Source organism: Dromiciops gliroides, chromosome 1, assembly GCF_019393635.1.
Source record: "Dromiciops gliroides isolate mDroGli1 chromosome 1, mDroGli1.pri, whole genome shotgun sequence".
NCBI lineage: Eukaryota > Metazoa > Chordata > Mammalia > Microbiotheria > Microbiotheriidae > Dromiciops > Dromiciops gliroides.
The window spans coordinates 90127202-90149580 of NC_057861.1; positions in this window are offsets into that span (position 1 = coordinate 90127202).

Below are 22379 nucleotides of genomic sequence, written 5' to 3' on the forward strand. Positions count from 1 at the left end.
TATTCCATTATCTCAATAACATAAAATAATTCTGTGGGTCAATCTTCCATAGTCCTGGTAGTTTTAGCTACTTCTCCCACTTTTGCACCCCTCTCCCCCCTTTACCCATTGTCTATTGGACATTGGATATTGGATTCAAGACCTATTGTATGTGGACCCAAAATACATTTCTGACATAATCTCTGATTTCTTTGCCTTATTAATCAATCAACTAACATGCATTTATGAAGTGCGTACTTTGTGCTATGCATTTTACTGAGCAACAGGCACTCAAAAAGATTTGAATCAATTCATCCCCTCAAATAGAATATATTCCAACTGGGGAAACAAGAGGTGAATACATTTACACATACAGATATGTAAGTAAAAAATAAATACTTAGATATATATAAATATATGAGATATATACAAGATTAAATATAAGGTAATTTTGAAAGGAAAGGAAATAACAATTATAGGGGGATGAAAATGTGCATGTAAAAAGTGGAGCTCAAATTGGGTTTTTAAGAAAACAAATAATTCTAAGAAAGGATGATTAATATATTTTAGGTATAGAAGAATATTAAATGCCAAAGTGTGAAGACATGAGGAACAGCATGAGGAACAGGAACAGGTTTATGAGGAATAGTAAGAAAGTCATTGTGATTCAACTAAAGAGTGTGTGAAAGGAAATAATATATAATGAAGCTGAAAATATACATTTGCTACCAAATGGAATATAGCTTTATATGGCAGAGTAGGAAATATTTAATACTAGAGATAATTAGGAACTGCTAGATTATTGAAGAAGGGAGTTATGTGGTCAGATCTGTGCCCTAGGACATTTATTTTTGACAGCTATTTGGAGAATTGATTAGAGAGGAGAGATTTCAGGCAGGAAGACCAAGTAGGGGGCTATTGCTGAGACACCAGGTGAGAAATTAGAATGGTTTGTACTCGGTGCTAGCTGTATAAATACCAGAGATGTTGTGGAATCAGAACCAATAAGATGTGGCAACTGATTGGAAATATGGGGTGAGAAAAAGTGAGTAATCTAAGATGATACTGAGGCTGTGAAACTGGATGACTTAAGGAATGATGATATCATTGGAAGATATAAGGATATTTTTATATGAGTTTAGTTTAGGTGAAAAGAAAATGCATGAGTATTATTTTGGTCATTGTGAGTTTGTCTTTTGTTTTAAACTGATGCTCCGTTGTTGATTGGCTTAATAAAAGTGAACACATTGCTGGGGACTCATTTGCTAGGTTCTGCATGGGTGCTAACCCATAATGTGTCTCCAAACTGTAGCAGCTTTCGTGGGGGACCCATGTGTAAGGAAAAAAAAAGCATTACGTGTTACATTGATAATCAAAGATGAAATCTAAAGTAAAACAACAGTTATCACAAATAAACACAAGGGATAGAGATGTACTTGTTTGTTGTCCTAGCTTAAAAAGCAAACAAATAGACAAAAAAATGGTAGCTCTTGATTATCCACTCCCCCTACTGTCCCGCCTAAAAAAAGCTAACATTCTATGACTATTAATAAATTTAACAAAAATATTAGCATCTATTAGTAAGTGAAAATGAGTACCACCCCATTCTCACATAGTCAACAGAGATTTAAGCTGTTATAAAACAAAAGCAAAAGCCAGAAAAGACAAAAAAATAAAAATGAAATGAAATGAAATAAAGACAGAGAAAGAGATGGTCTCTTGCAGGATTCTTACTGCAATGTTCCTTTTATGCTAATACCTCACAGTTTCCTCCAGTAATGGCCCCATTAACTGCCATGAGAGTATTTGTAAGAGAAAAGTGATACCTGGAGATTAAGACGTAAAGTTACTAAGTGCATTTTTAGGAACCGGGAAGATTTCTTGGTGAGGAAGTTAATGTTCCAGAGAAATCTTTGTTTATCCGACAGTCTTTACGGCTGTGCTGTTGTCTTCACGCGGCACCTTAATTCCAACCCACCATAAGGCTGTCCAGATGTTTAAAATAAAAGGCCCATTTGGGTATTATCAGAGATTACTGAGAGGAGATAGACAGACATGATGTTTAGCTATGCAACATAAATTCCCAGAGTGTGTGCTATCCAATAAACTCGGCATCCTTACCCTGTTGAAAGCCTAAGCTAATAAATCATAGAAACGAGAGGCAGGTCTTGAATGCAATTTACCTCGAGCCAGCTGCCATTTGGGAGGAGGAGAGGTAGGGGAATGGTGAAAGGAAATGTGCCTTGTCCAGCTGACAGTTTGGCTCATTGAAGGGGGTCTGGAAGATGTGCTTTCTTGCTCAGAGGATGCTAATATCTTGCTCAATTGTACATCCCCAATGCTCTAATAGCTTATGATGCTTTGAGAGAAGAGTTGCCTAATACTTGAAATATATCTTTCTTCAAGATCTTCTACAATGTGACCCCAAACTATCTCTCCAGCTTTGTTTGTCATTACTCTCCAAGTACCCTGGGTTAAACAGATAGATTATTCTATTTACTATTCATCACCGAACATTACCCTTTACCACTCTCATGTCAATAGTCAAAATGGATGACTTATTGTCTAAAAGTCATTTCCCTCACTTTCCGGACCCTGTAATTTTGTTCACACTATTCCTAATCCCTGCATTGAACTATGTATTGAAAGCTTTACCATTTATTCTCTTAAACCATATTCACATTCAATGGTTCCATTGTATAGGTTATAGAAAATGATTATTTTGTTTTACTGTTAATGCATATCACAAACATTCTGAAGTTGTGTTCAAAAATTCAAATATTCAATTAAGTTAATGGGGGAATCCTACCTATAAATCACTCCCACTCTTGCATTCCCTGAGGCAGAGTCCATATGTAGAAGTTCTCACAAGTGACATTTTCCTTTCTGTATCGTTTATGTCTATAGTTGTTTTCATGTTATATCCCCCCTTACATAATGAGTTCCTTGTGAGCAATGATTGTATTTCACCTTTCTTCATATCACCAGCCAGTGCTTGGAACAGTCCCTAGTATGTTGTAGGTGGCTTATAAATGTTTACTTATTGGCTACATTAAACATCATACATATGTATGTGTACATATAAACATACTCTCATACATGCACATACACATATCCATAAACAAATATATATATATATATATATATATATATATATATATATATATACATTTGAGAAGCAATGCAACATAATGCGTAGAGAGATGCTCTTATAGTCATGAAGACCAGAAAGACCACTTCTTTGGTTTTTTGTTTTGTTTTGGGGTTTTTTATTGGTGAGGCAATTGGGGTTGAGTGAGTTGCCCAGGGTCACACAGCTAGTAAGTGTTAAGTGTCTGAGGCCAGACTTGAACTCATGTCCTCCTGACTCCAGGGCCAGTGCTCTATCCACTGTGCCACCTAGGTGCTCCTAGGAAGACCACTTCTAATATAACACTGGTTTTGAGATGCTGAGTATGTGATTTAACAACCTAGTTCCTTAATAACTTTCCATTTTCCTCAAACTTTAATCACCTTTAATCAAAGGATACTGACCTTCTTGCTGTGCCCGCCCCAAAAAAGATACTTCATTTCCTAATTTAACATTTTCATTGGCTATCCTTCATGTCTGGAATGCATTCCCTTCTCCTCTCTGCCTCCTGGCTTCATTGACTTTATTTAAGACTGACTTCAAATCCTACCTTCTTTAAAAGGCCTTTCTATGTGCTTCCTTTACTGCTAGTGCCTTCCCTCTGACATTACTCCCCACTTTCATTGTGTAGATCTTGTATGTACCTAGTTGTTTACATATTATCTACTTAATAGAATATTATAACCTTGAAGGCAGGACCTGTCTTTGGCCTTTCTTTGTATCCTCAATGATGACACAAAGTAAGCATTTCAATAAATACTAATTTATAATTGGAAAGGACGTTATACACTTGGATCTCCATAAATTAGTAGAATCAAAGATCTGGGCAGAACAACAGCAACAACAAACAGTGTCACCATAACAAGAACAAAAACCACCACAACCACAACAAAGACAACTAAAAATCTATCTACCAATATAAACTTTATATTTCACTGGAATAGAGGTATCAAGGGTTAATTACCCAAAGTTATACTTAAACATCCTTTGGTATACCTTAGTGTACTTCTAAAATCCAACTCAGAGTTTGCTTCTTGATCACTTTTTTGTTTTGTTTTGTTTTGTTTTTTGTTTGTTTGTTTGTTTTTGCAAGGCAATGAGGGTTAAGTGATTTGCCCAGGGTCACACATCTAGTAAGTGTCAAGTGTCTGCAACTAGATTTGAACTCAGGTCCTGAATCCAAGACCAGTGCTTTATCCACTGCGCCACCTAGCTGCCCCCTTGATTTCTTTTAATAACATAAATATCATTTCCTGAAACAGCCCACTCTGCTTATATTATTTTAATTGGTTATTATCCTGATTTGAAAAAATCCCTCTATTGACGCTAATTTTACGCTATTTCTACGATCTAATTTTTTGCTACTCTTATCCATTTTCACCAATAGCTACTATACATAAGATTAACCCAGCATATTGGAGTCCTTTGTCTAGGACACTGTTGCATTGAGTAATATAGTACTTACGATTATAGTCTTCTATTTCTCATTCTCAATGTGTTTCCTTGATCATATCTAATACATTCCTTTTGAACACAGGCCATTGTTGAAAAAATACTTTATCCTACCTGTAACTACATGGATCTTTCTATTGTCTTTGGATTGTATGGAATTGATAATTGTTGTAATTATTGTTGTTTACCATTGTAGTATTCTGTATTTGAAGATTTACCAATATATACCATTATTGGCCAAAAAAATTGAAGGAAGGGTTTTGTGGCAAAGAAGTTTTGACTGCTGAAAAATTGCACAATTTTCTATATGCAATCCATCTCATTCTTTTCCTCTCATTCTATTCTGGATGCAATCTATTATTTATCAAGTTATGACAATCATAGGTATGTGTACTGATATGATGATTTAATGAAATGGGCATTCTGCTGAATATCATAGTATAGACAATAGATGTTTGTCCAAGATAACCTTGATATATGTGGAAATGAGAAAGTAGTCATATAGGTCCATAGCTACTGAGGTCCTTGATATAATTTATTTTAGAGAGTAATGTCATCCTTAATTTTCCAATACTTTTGAAATTTTCACTTCCATTCATTTCTTCTAAGAAGATTTTTCAATGCTTTCAAGCTTGGATTACTTTCAGCAAGGATTTTCTAAAGATGTAATTGTTCCTATTTAGATTTTTTCTCCCTAGAGTTCAATGCCCAAAGTGTCAATTCTTCTTCTTCCTATAGAGTAATGGAGACTATGCAGTTTGATTGTAAATGTGGTGTTTTCACTGTAAATTAAAATTATTTCCATACATCCAGAAATTCCCTGATAAGTCAAATAGCCTTACCTTGTTTACTTCTAGTGATGTGGCACTCTCAATTATTGCAGGGAACCTATTATGCTTAGGGGTAACTCTAATCATTAGGAAGTTCTATGTAATAAAAAAGAAGAATATAATAATATTATGATTGACAATAATAATAGAAGATAATCGATGGTTTTATTGATATAGGGAACTCACAAATAAGGAAGCTCCCTCTGTCATTGTAGTTTGACATCTTCAGGGTAGTTCATAATCTTAGACAAGTCAGGGGACATATCCATGGTCACACAGCTTATACAGACAGAAATGGGATTTGGACTCTGATTTTCCTAGCCCTGGAGCCAACTTTCTATCTCTTCATGACACTACATCATGATCATAATCATGGTAGTAATTCTATTAACCACCTCAAAGTCCACTATCAGTGAACATGTGAATGAGGGAGGTTATGAGAGTGTAGCAGTGATAAGGTAAAGAAATGTCAACCAAGGTGATATATAACAAGGATTTTATCTTCCTTTATGTATGATACATTTGAAGGTTTGACAAGAATCTGAATATGATCTCTAATCATTACCATCATCATTTTCATCATGATTATCATGATAGCTAGCATTTATATAGCACATTAATATAGGTTTTCAAACAGTTTTACAGATATTTCATTTTATCCTCACAAAACCCTGGGGTATAAGGTGCTATTATTTTCTCCATTTTATAGATGAATAAGCTGAAACATACAGAGGTTAAATGACATGACCAAGGTCATATAGCTAGTAAATGTTTGAGGATGAATTTTAACTCATGTCTTCCTGAGTCCAGTTATAGCACTCTATCCACCATGCCACCTAGCTGTACTAGATTATTTTGATAATTACTGCTTTATAATACAGTTAGAGATATGTTATGGGCACACTACCTACTTTCATCCCTCCCCCCAATGCTTCTGTTCTTCTAGATAATTTTTAAATTATTTTTTCTAGAACTATAAAATATTTTTGATGGTTTGATTGGTATGGCACTAAATTAATAGATTAATTTAGCTAGGACTGTCATTTTTATTATATTGACTTGGCCTATCCATGAGCAATTAGTATTTCCTAGTTATTTAGATCTGACTTTATTTGTATGAGAAGTGTTTCATAATTTGGTTCATAAAAATTCCTGGGGTTTGTCTTGGCAGGTCAATGCCCAAGCATTTTGTACTGTCTATAGTTAATTGAATTGGAATTTCTCTTTCTATCTGTTGCTGCTGGACTTTGTTGGTAGTAAATAAAAATGTTGATGATTTATGTTTCTTTATTTTGTATCCTACAACCTTGCTAATGTTAATTTCAAGTAGATTTTTAGTTGTTTCTCTAAGATTTTCTGAGCATAACATATTTACAAAGAGTGATAGCTTTTTGCCCTCACCCTGTGTGCATCTCATTGCTTCAAATGTGTTTCTTATAAACAACATATGGTAGGATTTTGAGTTTTGATCCATTCTGCTATCCACTTCCATTTAATGTGTGAGTTCACCCCATTCATGTTTATAGTTATGTTAACTAACTTTGTATTTCCTTCCATATTTTTCACTTTTTCATCCCCCCTCTAACCCCTGATCTTTTCCCCTCTTCACAAATGTTTTACTTCTGATCACTGCCTTCCTCAGTATACCCTCCCTTTTATACCCTCTCCCTTGTTTTATTCCCATCCCTTTTTTACTTCCTTAAATGGTAAAAATAGATTTATATATCTTAGAGTATGTGTATGTTATTCCCTCTTTGATCCAATTTTGATGAGAGTAAGGTTGAAGCTTTGCTTGTCACCCTGCCTCCATCTTCCCCTTCATTATAATAGCTTTTTTTTGAACCTCTTTTACATGGGATAATTTATCCCATTTGATCTCCTCCTTCCTTCTTCCACTGCAATTTCTTTCTCATCCCTTTATTTTTCCCCTTGGGTTATCATCTCATCAATGTCCCCGTATATCCACACCCATTGTCTACATAAACTCCTTCCAGTTGCTCTTATAAGTAATAAAATTGTCAAGTTACAAATATCATCTTGCTAGAAAGAAAAATAAACAGTTTAACCTTATTGAATTCATGGTTTATTTTTTCTTTTGTTTGTTTTTTACCTTTTTATGTTTCCTGCACCTTGTATTTTGAGGTCATTTTTTTTATTCAGTTCTGGTCTTTTAATCAGAAATGCTTAAAAGTCCTATATTTTATTAAATATTTATTTTTCATCATGAAAGTTACATACAATTTTGCTAGGTAAGTTATTCTTGGTTGTAAACCTAACTCCTTTGCTTTGCAGTATATCATATTCCAAGAACTCTCTTTTTTTATGTGAAAGCTAACAAATCCTATGTAATTCAGATTTGTAGCTTCACAATACTTGAATTATTTCTTTTTGGATGCTTGCAATACTTTCTCTTTGGTCTGTGAGCTCTGTAATCTGTAGCCTGGCTATAATGTTCCTGAGAGTTTTCATTTTTGGTTCTTTTTATTGGTGGATTCTCTCTATTTCTATTTTGTCCTCTGGTTCTAATATATCAGTGCAATTTTCTTTGACAATTTATTGAAAGATATTGGGTAGGCCAAGGTTTGTGGTTTTTTTTCCTCATGGACTTCACGTAGTTCAATAATTCTTATATTATCTCTCCTGGATATATTTTCTAGGTCAGTTGTCTATCCAGTGAGATTTCATATTTTCTTCTATTTATTTATTTTTTTTTACTTTTTACTATTGTTTTATCATATCTTAATGTCTCATAGTTATTAGTTTCCACTTGTTCTATTCCAATTTTTAAGGAATTATTTTCTTCAGTGATTCTTTGTACTTCCTTTTCCACTTGAGTAATTCAGTTTTTAGGAAGTTATTTTCCTTGGTAAATTTTTGTATACCTTTTCTCATATTATTGACTCTTTTTTTCATTATTCTCTTGCATCACTCTCATTTATTTTCCAATTTTTTCATCCACTTCTCTAATTTGCTTTTTAAAATCCTTTGTAAGCTCTTCCAGGAATTCTTTTTTGGCCTGAGGCCAAATTACTTTTTTCTTTGCAGCTTCATCTGTAACTATTTTGGTACTATTTTCCTCCTCTAAATTTATGCCTTGATTCTCCCTAGCAACATAGTCACTTTCTACAGTTAAGCTTTTTTGTTTGTTTTCCTGCTCATTTTTGTGACTTGTTCTTTTTCTGTGAGAGTTAGGCTCTAGTCCTACATTGTTCCAAATTTTTATATTGGGGTTCTAAGTCTTACTGCTGGCTTTCACTGAGCCTCAGGGATTAGCTCCTTGCTTTCTTTGTTGGGTAAGCTTTCCTTCTGGTTTGTACTGGAGGGTGGATCCTCCCTATTGATCTCCCCTCCTTGTGGGGTTTAACTGCTGGCCTCTTCCAGGTAAATGGCCTCATGCTGAGTTGCTAATATAACAGTCTTCCTGGTAGCTGACCCTGGAAGAGGGATCTTGTTGCTGGTTGGCTTCAGGGGTGGTAATCTGCTGCTGGGTTGTTATGGTAATAGGGCCTCTCTACTAGTAGGTCCTGGTGGAGTAATTTTGTTGCAAATCTGCTGAGGGTTGGGGCCTTCTGCTGCTGGGTTGTTATGGAAACAGAATTTCTTTGCTCGTAGGCCCCAGGGATAGGATCTTGTTGCAGGAACTCAGGGCAGGGTTTCACTACTGGTCAGCAGTGGGGTCAGGGTTTCCCTGGTCACCCATTTTGGGCATGGAATAACTGACATGGAGCCTTATTATGCTGTCCTAGACTGCTCATTTGCCTAGGGGGGCACTGGTTTTCAGGAGGGTGGGGCCTTACTGGCGGATTTCCCCAGGCTTAGAGACCTGCTGCAGATGTCCTGCTATGAGACCCACAGCAGCTACTGTAGCTGATTCCACTCCTGCCACCTCAGCCGCTACTCTACTCAACTCTACTATTACTGGTGGCTGCTGCTACTGCAGCCATTGGACCTCATTTTCCTCCTACTCAGGTAAGACAGACCTTTCTTTCCAGGCTGGTAAACTGCTTTCTGTTTCTAGAACAATTAAGAGGCAGTTATCTAGTTATTTAGATGGGAAATTTGGAAGGGTTTCAGAGAATTCCTTCCTTATTTCCATCTTGGCACCAGAAGTCCCCAATTAATTTTAAACTATGCTTTCACAGCCCTTTATTTAGTATCATTTTTATTACATTATATTCTGAAAAGGGTGCATTTATGCTTGTCTTCATTTGGTTGTGAAGTTCTTAATCCCCTAATATATAATCAATTTTTTTGACAGTGCCATATATAGCTGAGGGGGAAAAAGGAGTGGGGGGATAATCCTTTCTATTCCCATTTGATTTTCTCATGAGGTCTCTCATATCTAGCTTTTCAGAAGTTATATTCATCTCCTTAAATTACTAATTTATTTTATGGTTAGATTGACTTTTCCCTAGGGGAAAGGTAAATTCCTTACTAGTATAGTGTTATACTGTCTACTTCCTTTAACTTTTCATTAAAAATTTGGATGCTCTAACTTTTGGTAAATATATGTTTAGCATTGATATCACTTCACTGTCGGTGGTAATGTTTTAGTAAAATGGAGACTCCTTGATTATCTCTTTTAATTATAACTATTTTTTGCTTTTGCTTTGTATGAGATCATGATTTCTACCACTGTCTGACTTTTATTTTGACTTCAGCTAAAGCATAATTGATTCTGCCTCAGTTCCTTATTGTAAGTCTTTGTGTTTCTTCATGTTTCAAGTGTGTTTCTTATAAACAACATACATACATTGTTAGATTCTGGTTTCTAATCCATTATGTTATCCACTTCTATTTTGTGAATGAGTTCACCTCATGCATATTCACAGTAAAGGTTAATGTATACTTCCATCTACTCTATGTTCTCTATTTATCCTTCTTTCTCTATTTACATCCTTTCCCTCTTCAAAAATCTGTTTTGTTTCAGACAACTGTGTCCCGTAACCTGCCTTTCTTTTTATCCTTTACTCCTTTTCCTTATCTTTGGCGTGTATTTCCCTTTTGGGTAAGCTAGATTTCCATACCCAGCTAAGTTTCTATAAAAATTCTCCCCACTTTGAACCAATTCTGATGAGAATGAGGTTCAAACACTGACCACCACTTCCCTGATTTTCCCCTCTGCTATAAAAAAGTTTTTCCTTACATTGATCTTTTATGTGAGATAATTCCCATTTTCCCCTTCCCCCTTCTCCCAGTGTACCCCCTTTTTACATTCCTTCATTTTGTGAGATAATGCCAATGTAATGAACTCATACCTATGCCCTCTTCCTATTTAGACTTTTAACTTAGTAATGATAAACTTCATCTTCCCATATAAAAATATTAACTGTTTAGATGTATCGAGTCTCTCACCATTTCTGCTTCACTTTTATCTTTTTGTTTCCTTTGAGTATTGTGTCTGAACATTGTTTATCTATTCATCTTTTACTTTTCTTTTCAATCAGGAATGTTTGAAAGTTCTCCATTTCATTAAATGTCCGTTTTCTCCTAAAGGATTATATTGAATTTTGCTGAAGCTATTCTGGATTTTAATCCTAGTTCCTTTGCCTTTCAGGATATCTCATTACAAACCCTCTGCTCCTTTAACGTGGAAGCTGCTAAGTCTTTTGTGATCTTGACTGTGGTGTGAGAAAATAATTATTAATAATATTTTTTGGGGGGAATCCCCCCCACTCAAAGGTTTAACTCAGGAACTCTGGCTGGTCTCTTTCAGAGTCAGCACAAAGGTGCATTAGAGATAAGGCTCTTTTTGACTAGCTAAAACTGCAGGTATTTAAGTGAGCTTTTGCCCTCAGGAATCTGTCTTTCACTAGACCCTGACATCATCAAAGTAGAGCTCATTTTAATATGGGCTACCCTCAGGTCAACCAATGGAACTGAATGATTCTAGCCAATTAGCTTTGAGCAGTGTGTAAGAACCACCTCTATTGAAGGAAGAAAGAGACTGGACCACAGGAGGCTTATTCTCTCTTGCATCTGGAATGCTTTTAAATTTGCCACTCACTCTCTCATCTCTGATTGGCAAAATGTGTTGGGTATGTAATTAGTGGGAAAGTCAGTCAGGCATCTGTTCAATACTTTAGTAATATGTGTTCTTAATTCATAATAAATGCTTATTGCCAACATTGGTCCAATAGCCTTTAATTTATAATTAGCAATATTTTTGAAAATTCCAGCCAAGTTCCCCAATAATTTAAAGAGAAACAGGCTAGCATCCCAATATTTTAAATGACACAGTGGACCTACAATATTTAAATTGTTTCTTTCTGGCTGCTTTTATTATTTTCTCTTTGACCTAGAAACTCTGGAATTTGACTACAATATTCCTTGAAGTTTTTATTTGGGGATCTCTTTCAGGAAGTAATTGGTGGATTCTTTCAATTTTTATTTTTTCCCTCTGTTTCTAAGTTCTGTGGCCATTTAAAAAATAGTTTCTTCACATATATCTAGGCTCTCTCCCTCCCTCTCTCTCTCTCTCTCTCTCTCTCTCTCTCTCTCTCTCTCTCAATCTCGATCATGGATTTTGGCTAATCTCATACTTAAGTGTTGCCTTCTTGATTTATTATCCAGGTAATTTGGGTTTTTGTTTGTTTGGTGGTTGGTTTTGATGAGATATTTTATATTTCCTTCTAGTTTTTTTTATTCTTTTGATTTTCCTTTCTTGTTTCTTGATGTCTCCTGGGGTCATTAGTGTCCATTTGTGAAATTGTAACTGTTAAGGAATTATATAATTCAGTAATCTTTTGAACATTTCTTCTCTTTTTGGTCATTTTGCATTTTAAGTAATTCTTTTCTGCAGTGAATTCTTTTGCCTCTCTTACCATTTGGCCAATTCTGTTTAAGATTTTATTTTCTTCAGTAATTTTAGTGCTTCTTTTCACCAAGATGTTTATTATCTTTTCATACTATTCTTGCATCACTATCATTTCTTTTCCCAATTTTTCTTCTTATTCTTAGTTTGTTCTTTAAGCTCTTTCAGGAATTTTTGTTGGCTTTGTGTCCAATTTGCATTTTTTTACTTTGAATTTTTTCTGTAGCTGTTTTTGTCTTCTCCTAAGGTTGTGTCTTAAATCTTCATTGTCACCATATGGCCTTTTATGGTTAGCTTCCTTTTTTTTATTACTTATTCATTTTTCTAGCCTATTTCTTGACTTTGAACTTTATGTTAAAGTTAGGAAGTACTTTCCCAAGCTTCAGGATTGTTTGCTGTTTTTAGAGCTACTTTTGAGGTTGTATAAGTTTTTGGTCCATCCAAATTGTTATGATCTGTGTGTGGTCACTGCTTTCATTGTTCTGCATTCTGATCTTTATCCAGGAAAGAATCCTATTCCCTTATAGCCACAAGTTCTAATATTTCTCTCTTTACTTTAACTATGACCAAGGTTCCTACTCCCTTGTGACCAACCAAAAATGCTCCTCTCTGATCTTGAACTTCAAAACAGAACTGCATAGGCAATGGAGTTGGCAAACTTCACCCAGTGCCAGTAACAGGTCTTTTGTAACTTATTATCTGACCCACTTACAGTTTCTGGGCTGAGAACTTTTGAAGCTGATGCTGCAGCTATTGCCTCCTTTAAAGCCCACCGTTGGTATTGCTGGCACACATACTCTAGGCTGACCTCCCTTCACCCCCTCTTATGTGTCACAGACCTCTATTTCTGATCTCCTAAGTTGTCTTGTCCTGGAAAAATGTCTCATCCAAAACTTTAAATTGGCTGTGCCACTCCAGAATTAAACATTATTTTAAAATTGTATAGCAGGGAATGTTGGGAGAGTCCTGCTGGGTTCCTGCCTCCATTCCATCATGTTGGTTCTCCTCCTAAAAATTAACTTTAAATAAATTGTAAGAACATATAAATTTTTTTAAAAAAAAACCCATATAGCCAGAAGACAAATTTATCTATGGTTGTAAAGCTCTTGACTTTAAGTTTGCCTTCAATATTCATTAGCTTGCTCCATGAGACTAGTATATCATTATTTCCAGGTCAGCAAGATGCAGCTAAAGGACACAGTGGATAAAATGCAGGGCCTAGATTCAGGAAGACCTGAATTTAAATTTGGTCTTAAGGAACTATATAACCCTGGACAAGTCATTTAACCTCTGTTTGCCTCAGATTCCTCATCTTTAAAGTGGAGATAATAATAGCACCTACCTCCCAGGGTTGCTATGAGATCAAATGAGATAATACTTGTAAAGCGCTTAGCACAGTGCCTAGAACATAGTATGTCATGTATAAATACTAGCTATTATTATCATCTGTTAAATGAACAAAATAACACTTTACCAACCTTACAGGATTATTGTAAGCAAAGTATCTGTAAATTTCAAATCACTGGGGAAATGTGAGTGATTATTATTAGACAGATGTTAGGTAGATGATAGATAAAGCATTTGATAATTACTATGTAGCAAGTACTGTGTTAAGAAGGGATAATATGAATATAAGCCCCAGGAAAAAGTCCATTGCCCTCTGGGAGCTTACTTTTTTTTTGTATTTCTCTACCCTTAAGGATCTTACAGTTTATTTAAGTACAAATATATATATATATATATATATATATATATATATATATATATATATATATATATAAGATATTGATGAAGTGATGGAATGCACAGTATATAAAAGTGCTTTTGATGAGCTGAGAATAGATTCTATGATACAGTTGAGTATCATAAAGATTGCTGAGGATGATACAGACATCTTTTACTTTGCCCCTCCCCCTCAAAAAGAGGTTTAAAATTATCACCTGGCTCTCTTCATGCTTCTGCATCAACCAACTTCTTCCTGTATCATGCAGATGGGGTCTCCTATATGGAGAGAAAATACTAACCTCCTAATATGGGAGAAATTACATTCTATCTCATTTTACCCTGAAGCTCCATGGGGTCAACTAGATACCCTCTATTCTTGATTCTTAAGAGATAGTTCTAAATGGGATGAGTTACCTTATCTCAATTACTTTGACTCCCTCTTTGGGAAAAAAAGACTCTTTTTTACATGTTAGAACTACCCTGTAAAGTTTCTCATGGAAAAGACAGCCTGTAGCAAGCTTGGATCTCTTATTAGCTTTCCCACATCCTTTTAAATCAACTCTTCCTTTCCATTTGCCCTAACCATTAGCACATTCTCATTCTTAAACACATTCTTCAGTACTTCTCCCTCCCAGTAGCATGTTCCCTAGTCTCTAGGCCCCTCTCTCAAATTTCACCACTAATGATGAAATCTCCAATAGTCATTCAACCCTTCTCCATAGTAAGAAAAATATCCACTTCACCACATCTTTGGAAGAAAATCTAAATGAAAAGGGAAGTAGAAAGATGCATGCAGGTTTCTCCAGTGATTTCTGGTTTTTTGGTTTCCCTTTCTACATACGCTGCTTAGCTAAAACCTTTCCTTTCCACAGCTCCTACTAGATTCTAAATGGGTATTCTAATCTTTTTCCTAACAGTGACTACAAGTAAGAAAGGTGGTTGACTATAGAGTTCCCAGGTATAGCCCTAGAATACATCCAAGACTTTGCTCACTGTATGAGACAGTAAGAACACAGTATTTGATGGAGTGCTAGAATGAGTGGAATAGATAGTGCTTCTGCATGACATTTAGCTGAACCGAGCACAAACCTAGTCTCACAGGATGAGGCCAGACATGTGGTTTTTATTATACTCAGTAGAATGTAAGCTGCTCATGAGTAAGATGTTGCATTTTTTGTCTCTGTGACCCAGTGTCCAGCACAGGATCTTTAAAAAACTAGGTGCTTAAGAAATGTTTGTTGATTTCCCAGTTTCAAAGTGCTTCATGCACTCCGCTCCCCCCCCCCCCATTCCATGGTGATTTGTTTTTCCGCTATAATGCTAGAGAAGAGGTGGGCCAGCAATGGGCACAGATCATTAAATTCTTACTACAAGGTCTTTGCTTCACTTTAAGTCAAGATTCTTTTACCAACTTCCCTAATGCTTGCTTCAGTACCTCTCCACAGAAGAGAAAAAAGAAGAGCCCAGCTCTTCTCATATTCTCTCTTTATTAGTGAAGTTGCTTGGGTGAAGTTAATCTTATTTTGTCTGGTCTTGACACTCCCAAAAATAAAATCCCAATATCTTCAGTATGATATATAAAATGGGGACTGACTCCTGAGTTCTCAAGGTATATGGGGCCTTGGTGGAAAGCAGGGGCTAAGAGTTAAGAGTGGGATGAAGAACTAGATTTAGGCTTCCCCCTTTTCCCCAGTGCACAGACTGAGCCATATACCCTGCACGCGCGCTCTCTCTCTCTAGTCTACATATTATATAGTTCGGTTAGGTCATCATTGAAGTACAGTAGTAACAAGGCAGGTGTATGTAGTCAGAACAGGGCAGCTACAGAGGGATGCACGCGAAGCGCCCCCTGGGAGTGTAATACTTCAGGCAGCTTGTCAGGAGGTCTAGGTGTGTGCAGATACCTCCCATGCTGGGATCACACCAGTGGCTGAAGTCCTGTCCTGCCACCTCCAGAATGGGCTTCATCAGCATGCTCCCTTCCTACTCCTTGGCCAGCGAAGTGAGTTTGTACACAGAGCCCAGGAAGGTTACCCAACAGTGGTCGGCTGTCTTGTACCTGGACACAGACATACAGCTGAAAATACCGCATGTTCCGCCAGGGCACGAGCCCTCTGGTCTGCTTTTCAAAGATTTCACCATCTTCCACATCCACCATTGCTCCCTACTCCTAGGACCACCCCCTTCTTGGAGTCAGAAAACACTCCCTCTAACACCCTCCTCGTAGGGGCACCCTCAGCGCAGCTCCTATCTCTTCTACTCTCTATCTTGCCCCACACTCCCGCCCCCCCCCCCCATGGAGGCGGGGGAACATGGTTTTCTCGGAGCTTATTTTCTAATGGGGAGGACAAAATACATAAAGAATTTGCTGGTGAGGAGAAAAGTCCCTGGAGTTAAGGAGGCAGCCAAGAGAGAAGAACCATGAATTAAAAGGGTAATTCAGGAAATGGTCCTAAGTAGGGACTTGCCAATCAGGACAGAAGAAAACTCAGGGTGAGCTAGCTGCTGTGGGAGAGGTGGAAAAATCCATAAAGTCGGGAGCACAATCGTGTAAAAGTGAACATGTCAGCCAGGGGACTTACTCAAATGGAAATCTGTGGCAGGAACTCTTGAATCAGGGGAGAAAGCTGCAAGGGTGGAGACATATCCAGGGAAAAAGGCTGATTGGTTTCTGTAGCAACGCAATTTATCTCATGATATACTTGGTGCTCAATTAGCTGAGCCTTACTCCGGGAAAAATCACCACTTTATTTTTGTCCTATGTCTCTGCCTGGACTGCTGTTCAGCCAGTCTATTCACTTTCTCTGGCTTCATGCATTTTTTTTTTTCAGTGAGGCAATCAGGGTTAAGTGACTTGCCCGGAGTCACACAGCTAGTAAGTGTCAAGTGTCTGAGGCTGGATTTGAACTCGGGTACTCCTGACTCCAGGGCCAGTGCTCTATCCACTGCGCCACCTAGCTGCCCCATGCATTTTCTATTCATTCTGTCTGGACCTCACCTTTTCTCAAAGTATGTCTTTAATGAATACAAAGCAAAGCAAAATTATTTACTCTGCATATTTCAATTTTTGTGTTTGTTCCTTCTAGTTAAAAGGTCGAAAAGCTCTTTCATTAGTACTCCTAACACATTTGTTCATTCATTCATCATGGGTTTATTGAACATCTACTATGTATCATCTCATTAGTATTCTTATTACTACCAGTACCCCTATTATTATTGTTATTATCATAGTAAAATGCAGTACCAGTCTTAACTGCCTTTGCAGTATCTAATTTCATATACCCATTTGAAACTGTACAAGTTCAAATGAGATAGTTCCTATGTTCATGGAGATTACACTCTAGTGGAGAAATAGTAGACCTCATTGACCATACAGACAATTTGTTTTAAGTTATCATTACAATAACTAATTCACATTTGTAAATTACTTTAGTTAGTAACTGTCACTAGCACATAAGACATGAATAAATGCATGTTGAATGACTGATTAGATTTCGTTTTCACCTTTCCTCCTCTTTCTATCCTTAAGATAAAACTAAAAGGCTCAGGACCTTATCTACTTTTTGAACATTGGGGTAACCTTTTCTTTTTTCTGAGGCACCAAATGGCTTTTTCTCCTGTTATAATAATTCAAGTATAGGAAGCAGGTAGGTGACACAATGGATAAAGCACTGGCCCTGGATTCAGGAGGACCTGAATTCAAATTCAGCCTCAGACACTTGTCACTTATTAGCTGTGTGACCATGGGCAAGTCACTTAACCCTCATTGCTCTGCCAAAAGAAGAAGAAGAAGAAGAAGAAGAAGAAGAAGAAGAAGAAGAAGAAGAAGAAGAAGAAGAAGAAGAAGAAGAAGAAGAAGAAGAAGAAGAAGAAGAAGAAGAAGAAGAAGAAGAAGAAGAAGAAGAAGAAGAAGAAGAAGAAGAAGAAGAAGAAGAAGAAGAAGAAGAAGAAGAAGAAGAAGAAGAAGAAGAAGAATCAATGATAGTAGGTCAACAATCACATTGACATGTTCTTTCAGTTTCCTGGAATATAGTTCTTCCAGATCTAGTGATATCATTGTCATTTTTGTTGTGGTGGTTGTTCTTGTTATTGTTAATACTACTATTCCCCCCAAATAAACAGGGACTCTCATGTATCCAGAACAAGAAGTAATGGATAGGTTGTGTGCTGTATTGATGTGCGTATACTTTTAAATGCCCTAAATGAAACTCTCCTACATATTGGGCAGGTCCTTTGCAAGGAATTAGGAAAACACACAGACAAAATTAACACATGATTAGAAGGCATAAGTGGGATGTGGATTACACCAACAAAAGGGGTATTCTTATAGACCAGACTTCTGATGCACTGCAGCATCAGAAGTCAATTCCTGAGGAGGAAATAGACATGGGCAAATGCCTACCAGACCAAAATTTCTAAAACCAGTGTCATAGAATGATGAAGCAACATAATCACCTGTCATTAAAAAACGTTTGATGCATTTTTTAGTCTGGAGAGGTAGAAAGTAGTATTATAATATCCCTTAGACCAAGCCACAGAGTGAGCTCTGTGGGCACAATCATGATTTGGTTTTTGTCTTCGTATCAGGTTATGATCCTAGGACCCTATTCAGATATCCTACTGAAAGTTCTAGAATGACATGATTTATGGGCCTATTGGAGAGGCAGTAATATGTTATTATTTTCCAGACATTCTTAGTTAAATTAGTGTATATATGCACACACATGTATGTTTATTCACCAGCGTGTGTATTTACTTCTATCTCTGGAATTCTCTAGCTATGTGACCTTGAGCAACTCACCCCTCATCGAACAATCTCAGTTTCTTCATCTGTAGAATGAAGGGGTTGGATTATGTGATTCTTAAATCCTGTTTCTGCTCTCCTAGTTTATGAATATGTACATTCATATCAAAGATTCCCGGTGACTCTGAGACAGTTGTTTCTTTATAAACAGATGGCCACTAATGAGATTGCTGTTGTCCCTTACCTGTAATTTCTAATTATACAACATAAAAACAAATTTACCTTTAATTCAATTAAATGGTAATGAGGTGAGGTAATAATACTTGAGCACATTACTGCAGATGAGGTTGGGTAGCATTGAACAATATTTGTATTTCATTTGATTCTTTGAGGTGTTTTTGAACTCTGTAAAAATGTCATCTACATGCCCTGGTCAAATGACTGTGAACGGTGGATAAAGAGGCAAACAAACACCATGAGGAGGTACCAGTATGAGGGAAAAGCTGAGAGGACCCTTTTTTCATGATGCAAAAGCCCAAAAGAGCCCTGATGATGGAAAAGCTCAGCAAGCTCTCTATTTCTTTTGAAAACCTCCTAACTTCCCTGGATTCCTTTGAAGTCACAGCTAATATCTTTGTGTGTGTATCTGTGTGTATGTAAAATTCTAATGCCTTCTGCCCATTAGTTATTTCTAATTTATCTTGGATGTAGCTTATTTGTACATAGTTGTTTGCAAGTTGTCTCTCCTAGTAGACTGAGCTACTTGAGGTCAGGCACTATTTTTTGGCTCTTTTTGTATTCTAGAAATAAGGTGAAGGATGATACAGATTTGGGGGGGGGGGGCTGACACCTCCGAAAAGCAATGTGGAATTATCCTGATCTAGACTAGACTAATTCAAGCAATTTATGTCAATGTGTGGTGTGAAAAAGGAATTTAACTTTTTTTTTTCTGATTGGCCCTAAAAGATTAGAACTGGGAGGAATAGGTAGAAACATTAGGTATACAGATTTTGCCTTAATATAAACACTAAAACAAAGCAGTCTAACCAGCTGAGTTGTTGAAAAGGGGAATGAGCTGATTGCTTTGGGAAGTAGGGAGTTTTCTGTCACTGGGGCTTTTCTAGTAGAGGCTGGAGAACCTCCTTTGTCAGGGATATTGTTGAAGAGGAGACACTTGCTGAGGTATATGTTGAATTTAGTAACTTGAGATTCCCAGTCCAACTACATGGTAACCTAATCCTAGATATTCAGAAGAATGATAATAAAGAGAGGCAGAAGGTGAAGGAAGGAAGATAAAGGAGGATTCTTTAGAAAATATCTGGTAAGTGGAACCACTATCTGCTTAGGAGAGGACACATTGGAGTTTGGCTATCCCTCCCTCCCTCCCAAAACCCGCTCTGACACACATACTTCCTTGACAAAGATCTAGAGGATCTACCAGGCTGAATTCTGATAGGGAAAGCCAAAAGGAAGTTAGAGTTTGTAATTTTTTTCAGCCTAGGGAAGCAGAGAGAGATAAATGGAGAGGTCTGTTGACACTGGAGAGGGGCATCTAGCAAGGAACCAGAATTGTGCTAAATGGGGTGGAGAGCATTCTGTTGCCCAACAATTGGGAGAGGGTTGATATAGGGCACCAGTGAGAGATTCCAGATGATCCCTGAGAAAGTTCTGGGTACAGGAATCCAGGACACAGAGCAATGGTTATGTTAAGGGGAAAATAGGGTAGGGGGTTTGGGATGTAGGGGCCAAATTTATTAAGGGAAGAGTTAATTGGATGGCTTGCCATAATATTGGGGTTCAGAAAATAATGAGAGACCTATAGGTCTAAAGTTTCCTCCCCTCCAAAGAGCCTTTTTTAAGTTATTTCTCCCAGGCTAATAAGAGAGGAGATTAACAGCTTCTTTTCCACAAACCAGCCAGGTTTTATTAATGGGAATAAAAGAAAGGTGAAGTTAATAAAACAAGGGACAAGGAAATAGAGGAAGAGAAAAACAGATAAGCTCCCTGGCTCTAGCAAAGACTAATTCAAACCCCAAACTTGCTTCCAGTTCAGATAGCTTGAAGAGCTGACCTCGTTTTTAATAACTCACTACCTGGGGTCCATAGTTTCAAAAGGAGTCAGCTGTGTAGTCCCTCTCTGGTCTGCTCTCAAAGCTCACCAGAAGGAAAAAGAGCTTCTCTGAGCAAGTGTTCCCCTTTTCTACTTTTTCTCTCCCTCTCCCAAAAGGGAGGTCCTTCAACGTGCTTGGCTGAGAGTGGTTCCCCTAGTGACGTCAGTAGTACACTAACACATCACTCAGGGCAGGCCAGGTGTGGCCTATATCTAATCATCCCAAGTAGGTAATTAGTCAGTTTCTCATTCTCACCCAATTCAAACAATACAAAATCAGTCAGATGGGGTCCCTGGGCATCTGCTAAATTCTATTATTTTATCTCAGGGATAAGGGTTGGGGTTTGGAGTTCTTAGGAATTCCTCTTTAAAGAATAACACCCTTTTGCACACAAATCCAATAGAATAAGAAAATCGTTTATTTAGGGGCTGGGGAAGGGAAACCAAGAGAGAAATCCTTGGACTTCTTCTCATGGAGAGAAGGCATGGCACAGAGCGTGGCTCTGAGGTACTAATCTCCTTGAGCAGGAGACAGGAAGATACTTTTATAGAGGACTGATATGGTGATCATCTGACTGTGGAAAGTTCCCTTATTGAGGGAGGACCATCCCCCATTTGTGGTGGCTGGGGGAATTGGGTGAGGGGTGGTTATGGATCTCTTAAGCCATCTCTCTCCTCCGGCCACAAAGGCAGCAGCCACACCTAATCTTATCTCCCCAGGGGTGGGGGACACTGGAATGAAGGGTGGTAGTCCTGGAGCTAGCTCAGTCCTGATAAGGTTCCACTTATTTCTTTAGGTGTGTCTGTCCTTTGGTTTAGTTTCTCAAGGAGAAGGTTCTTTGATGTACCCCAGAAAACTTCTGGAGTTCTAAGACCATAACAGTAATAAGTATTGGCCATAGGAATAAGATCTGGGAAGCAAATGGTAGCAGTGTGGTTCTGATCACTACAACAGAATGTAGAGTCCCAGACCAAAAGACAGCCAAACAGTTAAGATGTTCTGCAGTGGCAGAGCCTTTCAGCAAGCCAATAGTGACTGAGTCAAGTAGCATTCTTCCAAAACTCCCAACCAAGCAATTTGATAGACAGTGAACAGACTTCTGCCTGGTTTATATGGCTTAGGGAGCACTGAAAGGTTCCTGGGACCTAGAGTTGTGAAAGCAACAGAATGATGTAAGATAGGTCAGGCCAAGCATTCCCAATCCATATTCTTCCCACTCACATTCAAAGCCAATAAAGTAGCCTAGAATTCAAAAGCAAAGAAATATACTAGAAGAATGAGCAAACAAAAAAGGAAGTTCACCACAAAGTACTACTCTGGTGACAGAGAAACTCAAAACACAAAATATGGAAGAAAATGACTCAAAAACATTTACAAACAAAGCCCATCTCTGTGCTTTTGCTTTGGTTACTCCCCATGATTGTAGTGCTCTGCCACCTAACTTCTGTCATTGAGTTCTGACTTCCTTCAGAAGCCAACTTATATCCTACTTTCCAGTTTACGTTATTCCTTCCCCTCCAAGACTGATTACCTTTTTCTACTCTGTATGTATTTTGTGTGTACTTACGTGTTTTTTAAATAATTATATTTATCT